The 9043-nt window shown below is 45.8% G+C and overlaps 1 long non-coding RNA gene across 1 annotated transcript; it reads left to right on the plus strand.

The window, feature by feature from the left end:
• The first annotated feature begins 6991 nt into the window (after window positions 1-6991).
• On the plus strand, window positions 6992-8720 carry LOC309496030. The gene is made up of 3 exons (XR_014204947.1): window positions 6992-7124; window positions 7246-7544; window positions 8151-8720. It is a non-coding gene; the product is annotated as an uncharacterized lncRNA (long non-coding RNA).
• The last annotated feature ends 323 nt before the right edge of the window (window positions 8721-9043 follow it).

Consider the following 9043-nt stretch of genomic DNA (forward strand, 5'->3'; position numbering starts at 1 on the left):
GTTTTAGACCAACCTTGTAACACAGCAACACGTTCAAACATAGTAAAAAAAACATCCGGATCAACCTCATTAAATTTAGGAACAAGTTTTAAACTTTGATTCAGTGGAAACTTCTCACTCTCGCCAACAGTTGAACCAGCGTCACCAACTTTACCTTCTTCAATGAGCTTCAGTTTTAAAAACTGCAAGTCCACCTTTGCTCTTTCTAATTCCATTCTATCACGCTGCGATTTCTGCTTTATTTTCTCATGTTCCATTTGTAACAATAATAACTCTTTTTGCTGGTCAAAAGTTAAAGCAGACTGTGTAGTCAAACTTTTTGCGTACTGATCACTTTCACTCATTTCAACTGTCAAAACTTTCTTATCAACCAGTTTATTTTTCAACTCAGTTTTAATCATTCACATGCAAGCTGGGTTGGGCCGAAAAACAATACATTTGGATGAAAATGCAACCTATGAAGAAGTAAGTATAAACGATGTTGTGATGAGGTTCAGTCCACTCAGGGTAAGGAAGGAAGAAGACAGGGGTCGGCTTGGGCTGGGACTCTTGTTTTATTTACGTCTCTTCAAGACAAACAAAAGGTGCGCACAAAGCGCGTTCACCGTGCACATGCACAGCAACAACAAACACAATAACTCAGAATTCTCGTGGTGATTCTTTCAGTTCACAGCAGCACACAAGGTCCCAGCCTGTCTCTCTCTCTCTCTCTCTGCCGCGCTCCGGCTTATATCCGGTCTCTCCACGCCAATTACTGAAATCAGACACAGGTGTTTATCATCTGCACTTGACCTACTTACGTTCCGCTCCGCTCCGTCCTCTCTCTCCCGCTACAGACTCCGCAAAACCACGCCCCCCTCGCCACATACCCCCACCGCCCGACTCAGGCCGGGGAGCTATCCGGTCTGCAGCCTCCCCCCCCCTCCTCCTGGAGAGAAAGTCAGCCACAGCCATCTGTACACCCGGCCTGTGGATCACCTGAAATTTAAAAGGTTGTAAATCTAGATACCAACGGGTGATCCGCGCGTTGGTATCTTTCATGCGGTGGAGCCACTGCAGGGGAGCGTGGTCCGAACAGAGGGTGAACTCCCGACCCAGGAGGTAATAGCGGAGGGTGAGAACAGCCCATCTGATTGCCAGACATTCTTTCTCTATGGTGCTGTACATCGTCTCTCTCTTAGAGAGCTTACGACTGATGTACAGCACCGGCCGCTCCTCACCCTCCACCTCCTGGGACAGGACAGCGCCCAACCCCCTGTCCGATGCGTCTGTCTGTAGGATAAAGGGGAGAGAAAAGTCAGGAGCATTTAGGAGCGGACCACCACACAGAGCAGCCTTTATCTGGGTGAAAGCCTGCTGACACTGCTCCGTCCACTGGACCCTATCTGGTGCTTCCTTTTTAGTTAAATCAGTCAGCGGGTACAAAATTAGGTACAAACCTTCTATAATAACCTGCCAGCCCCAGGAACTGTCTAACCTCTTTTTTGGTCTTGGGTCTTGGACAAGTCGCAACTGCTGCCGTCTTGTCAATTTGTGGACGCACCTGACCATGACCCAAGTGGAAACCCAGATATCTTACTTCCACTCGCCCAATTGCACACTTTTTCGGATTGGCCGTGAGCCCAGCCCTTCTCAGCGTCTTCAGGACAGCTCGCAAATGCTGCATATGTCGCTGCCAATCACCACTATAGATGATGATATCATCCAGGTATGCAGCGGCATATGCAGCATGCGGCCGGAGAATTCTGTCCATCAGACGCTGAAAGGTAGCCAGAGCCCCGAACAAACCGAAAGGAAGAGTAACAAATTGGTGTAATCCAAACGGCGTTGTGAAAGCTGTTTTTTCTTTGGTCATGGGAGACAAGGGGATCTGCCAATAACCCTTAGTTAAGTCCAGTGTCAAATAAAATCGAGCAGTACCTAGTCGATCAAGCAATTCGTCAACCCTAGGCATTGGATATGCGTCGAATTTCGACACCGCATTCACCTTTCTGTAATCCACACAGAACCGTACTGAGCCGTCCGTTTTAGGAACTAAAACTATCGGGCTCGCCCAGTCACTGTTGGATTCTTCTATTACTCCCATTTCTAGCATCGCTTCTAATTCACTTTGAACCACTTTTTTCTTATGTTCTGGTAATCTATACGGCCGGCTGCGAACAACCACACCCGGCTCAGTCTCAACATGGTGCTGAATGAGGTTCGTTCGACCAGGTAGGGGTGAAAACACATCAGCAAAATCTGCCTGTATTGATTTTATATCAGTGAGCTGCGAGGGTGAGAGGTGGTCTCCTCCAGGGGCCAGAGCGAGAGATTGGGACTTTGAACTCACTTCTGGACCGAGATCCTCCTCCCCACTCACTACCGTCGCCAGCATCACTGATTCTGCCTCAGACCATTTTTTTAGCAGGTTGAGGTGATATATTTGATGTGCTCCGCCCCTATCCGTTCGAGCTACCTCATAGTTGAGATCCCCAACTCGCCGTGTGACCTCAAAGGGTCCTTGCCACTTCGCGAGTAATTTTGAACTAGAAGTAGGGAGTAATACAAGCACTTTATCTCCCGGTGCAAATTGACGTAGTCTAGACCCCCTGTTGTTCAACCGACTCTGCTTGTCTTGCGCCTGTAACAAATTCTCCATTGATAGCCGCCCCAAGGTGTGGAGTTTTGTTCTCAGGTCCATGACATATTGAATTTCATTTTTGCTATCAGAAGGTCCGTCCTCCCAAGTTTCTCTAAGAACATCTAACACCCCACGGGGCTGACGTCCATAGAGAAGCTCGAAGGGGGAAAACCCCGTGGAGGCTTGCGGGACCTCCCGTACAGCGAACAAGAGGGGTTCTAGCCACTTATCCCAATTTTTGGCGTCTTCATGTACGAACTTACGAATCATGGATTTTAATGTGCGGTTAAACCGTTCGACCAGCCCGTCTGTTTGTGGGTGATAGACACTGGTTCGAATCGATTTAATGCCCAACAACTCGTAAAGCTCGCGAATAGTACGTGACATAAACGCCGTGCCCTGATCGGTGAGGATTTCTTTCGGAATCCCCACCCGGGAGATTAATTGAAACAGTGCGCTCGCCACACTTTTGGCAGAAATAGTGCGGAGCGGCACTGCTTCAGGATATCGCGTTGCATAGTCCACCAGAACTAATGCAAAGCGGTGTCCTCGCGCTGACCGTTCTAATGGCCCGATGAGGTCCATACCAATTCGTTCGAAGGGGACCTGCATTAATGGTAGAGGGCACAATGATGCTTTTGGGGTGGCCGGTGGATTCACCAACTGACATTCACGACAAGACGCGCACCACCTGCGCACATTCTCGTGAATGCCCGGCCAAAAGAACCGGGCCATGAGACGGTTTAGTGTAGCCGTTTGTCCTAAGTGCCCGGCCATTGGATTACAATGAGCCGCCTGGAAAAGCATTTCCCGACGGCTTCTAGGTATCAGCAACTGGGTTGTATCTTGCTTTGTCTGGGCGTCTTGGGTCACCCGATACAACCTATCTTTTAAAATTGAAAAATAAGGATAGGAGAGCGGTTGATCAGGACGAAGAAGCTGACCGTCGATAGAGCGAACCTGATCAAAAGCATTTTTCAGCGTTTCATCCCGGGACTGTTCCAGGGGAAAATCATCATGCTCAGGGAGGATGGTTCGCTCCAGAGCACTCGGTTCCCCCAGAACAGGCTCCAGAGGTTCCGGCTCAGCTTCTCCCAACTGTGCAACCGCTATTCCACCCTTCTCTCTTTTCTCCCAAGAGGCATCCGAGCATAAATATCCCAATAATCTATTGAATGAGGGCCAATTAGTTCCCAAAATTATCGGATGCCGGAGGTGCGGATTAACTGCCACCTCTATTCTATGCTTTTCTCCCCTGAATTGAATATCCACAGGCAAAATAGGATAATTCACCACTTCCCCGTGCACACACCGAACCCTAACCATGCGGCTATTATCCAATGCCCTAGGTTGAATCAGGCTTTGATGGATGGAGGATTGGTTACATCCTGAATCCACCAGAGCCTGATATGTACCCCCCTTGATACTCACTGGTATTTGGTATAGGCCAGCTTGATCGAGGGCAGCCTGTGGCGCGTCGGGGACCCGGATCAATGTCCCCACCTCCATCACCGGACAACGGTCGATAAAATGTCCTGGGTCCCCACAGCGCCAACAGGCCGGCCCAGACTTTACCGCCGCCCTGGCGGCAGGAAGCGGGTCAAGTGATTGGCGTGGAGAGAGCGGGGGTGGAGTTGGCGGTGTGACGAATCCCGTGGTCGAACTCCCTCCCCTGGGAGGAGCCCTGGGTGCAGCTGTTGGCTCCATCGGATAACCCGTTCTCCACCGGGGCGCTGGTTTTGGCGGGAGCCCTCCACGGGACCTAGGAAGGGGAACAGGTTTGGAGAGAGAGAGGGGAGGGGGAGAGAGAGAGAGAGAGAGAGATGCGGATGGTAAGGGTTCGCCGACCCCTGGGTACGCCACCATCTGGTCCTCCGCCAGCTGGATGGCCTGGTTCAGCGACGTCGGGCGGTGGCACTGGACCCACTGCGCAGTCTTCCTTGGCAGCCTGGCCACGAACTGCTCCAGTACCACACGATCGATCACATCCTCGACGTCGCTACTGGCGGCCATCAACCATTTGCGGCAGGAGTCCCGGAGCTGCTGTGCCATCATGAAGGGTCGGCCGGACTCTTCCAGGGTCAGGGTCCTGAACCTCTGGCGATGTTGTTCCGGTGTCCGACCGACCCGCTGGAGGATGGCACGCTTGAGGTCCTGGTAGACCAGGAGGTTTTGGACTGGCAGTTGGTGGGCGGCTACCTGCGACTCTCCTGACAGCAGGGGGATGAGCCGCATTGGCCAGTCCTCGGTGGGCCTTTCCCGATCCTCTGCCGACTTCTCGAATAAATCCAAGAACGCCTCCGGATCATCCTGGGGACCCATTTTGTTGAGCGGCAGAGGAGGTGTACTGTCCTTAGATGAGGGAATGGCCCGAACCTCCCGGTCTACCCAGCTCCGGAACAGCTCGCGGTCTTCCTGCTGGGACCGGAGGAGCGCCTCGAAGCGTTGATCTTGCTCCTCCTTGATCGCCAGCAGATGTTGGTGTTGCTCCTGGTGAAGACCGGCGAGCGACTGGATGATATCCGCAAATGGTGTAGCGGGCGGGGCCTGCATGGCGGCGGCGATCTTCTTCCTTCCCGGGTTTCGGCACCAGTGTGATGAGGTTCAGTCCACTCAGGGTAAGGAAGGAAGAAGACAGGGGTCGGCTTGGGCTGGGACTCTTGTTTTATTTACGTCTCTTCGAGACAAACAAAATGTGCGCACAAAGCGCGTTCACCGTGCACATGCACAGCAACAACAAACACAATAACTCAGAATTCTCGTGGTGATTCTTTCAGTTCACAGCAGCACACAAGGTCCCAGCCCGTCTCTCTCTCTCTCTCTCTGCCGCGCTCCGGCTTATATCCGGTCTCTCCACGCCAATTACTGAAATCAGACACAGGTGTTTATCATCTGCACTTGACCTACTTACGTTCCGCTCTGCTCCGTCCTCTCTCTCCCGCTACAGACTCCGCAAAACCACGCCCCCCTCGCCACAGATGTCTCTCTTGCATCTTTTAAAATTGTCTTTTGCTAAGTGCAACAGATTAAGATTAATTCATTAGTACATCTGTGGTCCGTGTACCTTCGCATAATACATTTTCTAGTTTTTTGTCTTCTAAACGGAAAAACGAAGAAACCTTTCATTTATCACATATTCAACCCTTCTCATGACCATACATAAACAAATCTCGTGTCTTTTTTCATATTTTTAATTTCATCACACTTTCTTCTAATCCGCCAAATGGGAAAACTATAAAACCAAAATGGATAAACAGCTTGAATATTAGATCTCTACATGGTCGGGAATAAAATGCTCCTTTTCACTGATCGGTCAACCAATAATCAAGCCGTGCTGTCATCAGTTCTTACTCAGCTCCGCGCAACAGAAAGAATAATAGACATCTGATACAGTTGTACGGATTATTACAGAGTTCATTGCAAGTTGCAACTACATTTAATCTCTTTCTCATCAAACAGCCAGACTAATAAATGTCTCGACACAAACCGTACCTGAACAGAGCTTTCTCGTACAGATAAATTTGCGTGCTGTGAAATACTAATTTATCTTATTAAATATTAATTTATGTGACATTTGCTCTCACAACTACCCCTAGCCTACGTATTTTGCACACCGCTGTTTTATTTAGCTGACCAACTCTTGAAATCTGTGTGCTAAAGCTACACGACGCACTGGACAGCGCGGAGAGAATTGCATAAGCTACATTGTAGTGAAGCACAAAGCAGAATCGATTCAAGGGTAGACTATGAAATAACACTTTGAACAATAAAGCCAGAGATGAAGAGTATTTGTATATTTATTGCCATCTAAAAGATTAAAAAAACGATTTTATAAATTTAAGAATTTGGTGAATAATGCATCGGTAGCATAGAAGCAGCATTTGAAGTTGCTTTTAGATGTATTTACACAATTTAATACTGCTCAGAGAGGTCAGTAAATGCTGTAACACTTTACTGAAATGCATTTTTCCCCTTAGTTGGTCAGAGCAAAAGTGGATGTTCAGATGACATTTTCCGGTGAAAATTCTTATGTTGGTCATACTTCCAAAAAGTATAATCTGTGATTGCGAATGACAGTTTCCACACCGGCGCGGTGACTGACAGCCGCACATTCTCCTCAAAACATTGGATTCATCCACGCTGTGCCGAGCCGGGGCACAACCCATGTAAAGTTGATAAAGTTGATAATTCCGTGAATAACTGCAATTGCAGATTGCAGAAATGGCAACAAAGAGGAAAAGCTACGGACTGCAGCTTTAACATGAACTAAGAATAAACAATACTTCTACAGCATTAATTAATCTTAGTTAATATTCATTTCAACCCTGCTATAATACATTATTATTTATTTGCACACTTATTTCAGTGTGCTATACTGACAATAAAGGCTTAATGGCTACCCTGTTTGGCGGTTTTATATTTTTAGGTATGTGCCTGACTGACGGAGCTGTACCCCAAATTCCAGGAAATAAAGGGGTGTTGGCTATCTTTAAATCTTCAGGTAAACACCAGGGACAAAACATTTCGTAAAAACTGACCCTGATCTCAAAAATACCAATAGCATATTGTATTTTTCTGTATTTTTGTACAATGGTCTTTTTTCCCCCCTTTTTTATTTAAAGGAGGATGGGGCTCCTGGAAGCTCACTCTTATTCCACCTGATGAAAGTGGGTACAATGCCAAGCATTTGAAGACAGCAACACAGGGTTTTAAAGGAGTTCTTTACATTGCTCCTCTTCAAATGGAACTTGACACCACTGCTCTGCCACCCGAATCTGAAACATTTAATGACATGCCAAAAGAGAAATGCCAGAGATGTGGAATCAGTTGTCCATTACTCATTCTGACAGCACACATAAAGACCTGTGTGACCAATGATGATGCTGAACAGACCAGTGATGAAGCTGAACAGAACAAACAAGTAAGATATATTAAAAATAGTTATTTTAATTTAATACATAATTTGCAAGTTTAGTAAGGTATAAAACAAATATATATGTTTACTAGAGATGCTTTATATATATATATATATATACTCAATATGATCACATTCCGTAGAGATTAATCTGGGTATGCACAGATCAGCCACAGCATTGAAACCACCTGCATTTTGTGTAGAGCCCCCTTGTGCTGCTAAAACAGTGCCAACCAGCCTCTCAGAACAGAGATGCTCTGATATCTCTGCAGGCTGAAGAGAGAGACCGCTGTACTGTGCTTAAATTCTGCAGCAAATGCTGGTACGGGTGATTGGAAATCACTTGTCCTTTAGAGTAAGAGACACTGGCTTAGACTCTGAAGAACAAAGCTGGTGTGTGTGTGTGCAAGCTGTCTTGCCTTATATACCCATATGTCCGGGGTATTGCCTGGCATGCAAATTCAGAAAGGAAAAAATTAAATAAAATTAAATAATTCATATTATTTAATGGACCTGAGCTAACATGAACTAACAATGACCATGGTCAAAAAGGGTCAAGTTCACCTAAAGTTTCAAGTAGGGCTTAACCAAAGTGATTTGTGTTTTGTCCAGGCCATTGAGGATCCATAAAATGAAATTGCAAACACAATCATGGGTATTTACACAATCCGAAGAGGAGATTCTACAGGAACAGAAGATATAGGAGTTGTGATCTAGGGGATTAAGGATTTGAGCAACCTTGACTACGTGATCTTGGCGTTCATCATGCTGTTCTGTCTCATGTATGCACTTGATCTAAGTTTTCCTGACAACCTCAAGGACAGTTTGTCCAGAAAATCTAAATGAACTTGGATGGACATAAGCTGAATGCAAAGATGCAGTAGCTTAAAATTAAGCTGTTTGCATGAGATGTGCTCTTTTTAGGGGACACATACTTAGGTGCAAATTGAGGATTGATAAGGATATTGAGTTGTTTACATTCTGCTCACACACAAACTGGAAAAAAATAAGTAAACCTATACATGTATTTCTAGTTAGTAGTTCTAGTCTTTTTTAGTTAGACATTAGGCCATATGTGTAAATTATTCTTTAGTTTATTTTACAGTCAAGTTTATTTTGACTCTTATTAATAGTCAAGATTTTGACTTTGGATTTCCAAAAACAAATTTCCAGACTGGGTAAAATAAGGGTTTAAAAATGTTTATTTTAACTGTCACAACTAACTTGTTTGGATAAATAATTTTCAATTTATTTATGGATAAATATCTAGTGCACACCTGTTTTTACGAATTTTAAATAAACACATCTCAATCAAGATTTGTCTCTTGTCTCTATGGGGTACAAAATAAGGATTTCTACCTAATAATTTATTTTCCAATTAAATGTTTTAATTTGAGTTAGACAAGCAAATATTTTATTGCATGGATTTGTGTTTTATTAGTTGGGGCTACACATATTTATTGGATAGAAACCCTGCTCTCAATTAAATTGAGTTTGTCCAGTGA

Source organism: Leuciscus leuciscus (assembly GCF_965113295.1).
Source record: "Leuciscus leuciscus genome assembly, chromosome: 4".
Classification (NCBI taxonomy): domain Eukaryota; kingdom Metazoa; phylum Chordata; class Actinopteri; order Cypriniformes; family Leuciscidae; genus Leuciscus; species Leuciscus leuciscus.